This window comes from Corapipo altera, unplaced genomic scaffold (genome assembly GCF_003945725.1).
Source record: "Corapipo altera isolate COAL_440 unplaced genomic scaffold, ASM394572v1 45, whole genome shotgun sequence".
Taxonomy (NCBI): Eukaryota; Metazoa; Chordata; class Aves; order Passeriformes; family Pipridae; genus Corapipo; species Corapipo altera.
Window position 1 is genome coordinate 15,683,191 of NW_020884877.1, and position 5,196 is coordinate 15,688,386.

The 5,196-nt window shown below is 35.3% G+C and overlaps 1 long non-coding RNA gene across 1 annotated transcript in view; it reads left to right on the forward strand.

The window, feature by feature from the left end:
* The first annotated feature begins 1,959 nt into the window (after window positions 1-1,959).
* Window positions 1,960-5,196, forward strand: part of LOC113944166 — a 15,027-nt gene continuing 11,790 nt past the window's right edge. The window contains exon 1 of the long non-coding RNA XR_003526601.1: window positions 1,960-2,013. This is a non-coding gene — a long non-coding RNA (uncharacterized LOC113944166). The remainder of the gene's footprint in view (window positions 2,014-5,196) is intronic.

The window sequence follows — 5,196 nt, forward strand, 5'->3', positions numbered from 1 at the left end:
TGGAATCAGGCTGTTAAGGTAAAAATCTCTTCTGCAGCTCTGGTACCTTTTTTCTGATGGCAGCACTGAACCAACCATTACTGATGTACTAGAGAGAGGAACAGATTAGGTAATGCTGCTGCTGAGGGCCAGTGTAGTCAAACAGCAGGAATTTATTATTGCCCTGATGCTACTGAGCACTTGATTTACAGTATAGCACAGTATAGGATCAGTCACTGTCTTCTCTATGGCATCAAAGTTTTATCTAATTGCTTGTGTTGAATTTTTCCTTACATGGTTAACGTAATACAGCTCTATAGTTTGGAATGTGTAGTACCTTATATAGTTGTATTAATATTATCTTATGATAATTCTGTATTTACTCAAGATATTGAGGTATTGAGTTTCACAAAACTTCTTCATAGTAAGTTTCCATGTAAATGCTGGTTTTATATACAGGTACATGAAGTCACAGACCTCATCTTAAGCATAAATCCTGTCTCTTGGTGTCTTAGAGGTTGGGTTTTGTTTGGGTTTTTTTTGCATGTAATTAGGCATTTTAGTTAGTATGACACACTAACACACTAAGTGTAACACTCCGAGACCCAGTGCAGTTGGTAGAGGCAAATGTAAGGATCCAACAGCACAGAAACACCTGAAGAAAAGGGGCTTTAGTGAACATATATATATACATTTATTTGTGTGCATATCTAAATGTTGCAAGACAAGCATCAACTCACTCTGTTGCTTTCACATCATTTTGACAGATACTTGAAATATAGATTTCTTTGTGCATAGCAAGAACACATGTATGTTTAAGAAACAGTATCTGTTTCTTTACCTAAAACAATATGAACAGATAAAAATAGATATTTTTCATCTATCATATAATCTCCTGAATGGGTAATCAAGAACAGTGGGACACAAAGGGTAGTGGATGAAATGCTGAAACTTAAGCCAATGGGAATTTTGTTATTGAATTCAATGGGACCAGTATTTTAACTGATACATTGAAGTTCCAACCCTTACAAAAATGCAATAGGCAGGTCATTAATCATAACCATTTAGGGTTTCACTAGTACAAACCCATACTTTAAATTGTGATATGAAAAGTTATTGTTTTCTTGTACCCATGGGAGGGTATGGTAATAGTACTCATACAAAAATTAAATTAAAGTAGGGCTTCTTATTCATGATGGAAAATATATGCTGATTGCAGCAAGAAGTACTCGGTTTTTTTGCTTTTTTTTAGAGAAATACAGTTATGAAGCACAGCTGAAACCTGAGCCTAAAAACATTCCCTTCATTTCTTCAGATGTCCTAGACCTCTTCTATCAACCACCATTACTTCAAGGTTAAGATGCATCCAACACTAGATATGAAATTAATATGGATTATTTAAACTGAAAGGTTATTTTAAATTACCACTGTTCACAAATATGTGGAATCTTTAAAAGTGTGTGAAAGTGTTCTTTTGCAAAAGAAATATGAAATGCCCTTAGTAATTTGGAAGCATTTCCTGATGGTAGCCAAAATATCAGAAGTGAATATTAAATAACTTCTGAATCACTGAGTTCTTCTTATCTTCCATTACAAACTTTTGAGGCACAAACAAGATGATTTTCAGCTTCAAGAAAGTACTTAAAAATGCTTTATTGGATACCAACAGTAATTAAAGTATTTCTGGAATTGCCAAACTATAAATCTATGAGAATAATAATTAAAAAAATAAGTGTATGGAAAATTAAGAGAGTTTGTATCTCACTAGTTTTTCTAACTGATTTTTTAATATACTATTTTTCAAATGAATAGTCTATAATTGCTTTTACTATTAAACAGATTCTTAGATAGTATGATGATCAGAATGATATAATTATCCAGGATGATGGACTGAACTTTGAAACATAAGGATGGCTTACATAGTATTATTTATCTCCAAACATAAAATAAGACAAAATCTCAAATATGGTTATGCTTTGCAGGCTAAGAAGATATATTCTAGAAAAAATATTTCTCCTATTAAACTGAGAGAGGGTAAGTATACTGGGAATTTAAAAGGAAGTTCTTCTCCACCTAGTTGTAATTATTTACAGCATGGTAAATTTTTCTATAACATTCAAACAAAATAATCTCATTCACTAAAAAAAATTCAAGAAATATGCAAAATGTTTTCGTATATCTTGAAAATGTTAGATCACTTTTGAACTGTTGCCAAAAACATGAGGTGGCCATGTCAGCTTATTCCAAGAAGGCAGACAGAAAAAAAAATAATCCAGTCTAGCTATCGGAAACTCTTTAAGGGGCTATAAAGTAAAATACAAATAAATAGTACAGATGATTACTCAGTCAGGAAAAATACATTTGTCTGTTATTCTGTCTATTCATCTGCAGCCTTTGTCACTCAACCTCTTCACTTAAACACATTTGTAAAAATAGCTTTCAGGCCAAAGCTCTGAAAAAGCTGACACAGACAGAAGAGTGAAACTTGCTGAGTGATTCTATGATTTTAGAAGAGTATTATATAAAATTCCCAGTACCAGTGGAAGGGAAGAAATCTTCATTCTACTCCACTTCCTTAGGGCAGTAATAAGTACTGTAACTATCGAAATAATCCCATCCTTTGTCTTAATTTTGAATTTATCTCTTTGTCCTTAGTTTACCAATGAGCATTTTTGTTACCAAAAAAAAAAAATAAATGGTGGCATAGATATTCTACCATTGTGCCTTCATTCATAAGTGTAGATGCAGGACTCGTACAAAATGCTTTGGCCATGAACCCATAGAGGAAGATGCCTACAGTGAAGCGAATTTCCAAAGGTAGCAGCAGTGTTTCATTATGGCCAGGCAGACAATGAAATGCCAGCATGTCATAGTAATAAGTAAATAAAGTGTATTCAAGTACCCAAAATAACCTGTGGGACAAAAGTTCTTTTTGATATGTGTAAATATGTACACTGCTTCCCTCCAAAAATTTTACTCCTTTAAAAAAATGCATGGTATCATATTGATACCACAGGGAAAATAATCAGGCAGAAAGCATCATTTTAGATTTGGTGCAGGTGAACTCCCTCTTTGTCATGCTGCTCAGGCAGCTTGTATATCCTGCCACTGCATGGCTGCCACTGTAGCCCTGCTCATCCATCAAACTCAAGGAAAAGACCTGTGAGATTTCAAAGTCTGGTGACTTAGGTGCAGACCCAGCTTCAGGGATTTGATGCAGTTCTTAGGTAATGTTACCCTTCTCTGACAGATCAGCACAATTACTTTAAAATATACTTTATTATTTAAACATTTTTATGGTTGGCCATAGAAGTTAAGCAAAGATATTTCACTGTTGTCATTCTGAACCATGGCATTGCCCTCCTAAGAGAATTAGGGTAGTTCACGTAACAGAGCATATAGAGGTTGCTTAAATATTCACGCAGGAATTACATAATAGCTACACCATGAAAAAATTTGCTTTTGTAGTTTTTCACTAATATGTTTCAAAATAGTCTCTTGTGAAATATTTTTTCTGTGCTGCTGCTTCCTTGATGGCTCATTTTTTGATTGTTCTCTTAAACATAAAATAGGCATCTCTGAGACATGCAATTAAAATGAGGATATAAACAGGGATTCATTTAAAGAAGGATTATGAGGGGAATTCTAAATCTAACTATATAAGTAAGGACTACAAATGTAACCCAGTGCATTCATTAATCTGATTGGCAGAAATCACGTAGCAGCCAGCTGAGAAACAACATTGAAATTGTTTTCTTATACTATGCACTTTATCAGATGTATGCTAAAGAATTTCATCTGTATCCAGTGTCACCTTGACCAATTCCACATTCCACTTACTGCAATGGAAAACAAATTCTCTCCTCCCCCCCACTATGTTGGTGCAACTGGCCTGAAGAAAAGGTATTTGAGAAGTGAATGTATAGACTTTGTAGAAAATCTGACCATCTTTCTGTCCTTCATTTACACAGCTACTCTGATAAAAATAGGACAGACTATGAATAATTTTGATGACTAATCCAACTAATACTCTAATAGCTTTGGATGTCTTTCTGTTCTGTCACATTATTTCAGCTCTGTGTATGTCCATGCCGTCTCCTCTGCAATTCTGGAGATACAGGCAGCTTCCCTACCTCCCTACCTCACCTGCTTTATCTTCCCAAAGTCATGCCATTAGTAAAAGGCAAGAATTCACAAGGATACAATGGCTTCTAATGTAGAAATCGACATAGATGACACATAGTGTAACACAAAGATAAAATCTGTATTTGGATTTTGAGAATATGCTTCTATGAGGGAAATGGCTATGCATTTAAGGTAACTCTGGAGGAAACTCAGCTACGTTCTTACTACCATCTAGACACCCATTTCACTGTGCATCTGAATTGCCTGTCTGGCAGTTCAGAGTTGAGGAAAGAGGAGTCATAGTGATTTCAGAGGTGTGTTTGGATAGAACTGGCCACCCATGTCCAACCTGAAAACCAGGGTAGCTACAAAGGTTGATTTCTTCCAAGCAAGTCAGTAGCAGAGAGACAGTCTGAGAAACACAACACTGTCATTTTTTAAGAGATTTCAGAGCCTGATGCTCAGCTGGAAAAGCTTTGAAAAGCAAACTAGCTGTGCTACATGTCTGAAGGAAGCAGAAGCCAATAGCAGTTACCTTTGAAAATATTGACCTAGGAAGGGCAACTTGAATAGCAGAACTCAGAAGCAGAGTACTCGATGAAATATTTTTTAATTCCTATAATGCTAAAAAAACCCCCCAAAACAGCTAAAAGATATAACCAACCCATCAGCTAACAAGATACAGGAATCCAGCTGCTGACATTGTTACCTGTGTTTGACCTGCATTCTGGCAAACAGCTTGGCAAAGCCTTTAGATAGCATTAAATTCAACTAGATAGTTTGAATAACACCATGACAATTAATTAGCTCAGGACTCCTTCCAAACCTTATGAAAGCATGAAACAGTTGCCCAATGTCCAAGATGAAGATTCCCAAAGCAATAAAAGTAATTTAATCCCCATATTCAAAAAATGTGGAATGAGTCTATTCCCAAAGACAATTTTCTTAACAGCCCAGTAGCTGTAAACCACTGTATTCTGTGGATTTGAAATCCAGTTTTCTTCCTCTTAATTGTTACACAGCTGTAGCAACTTGTCACGTAGTCCTCTTCTCTTCTCTTCTCTTCTCTTCTCTTCTCTTCTCTTCTCTTCT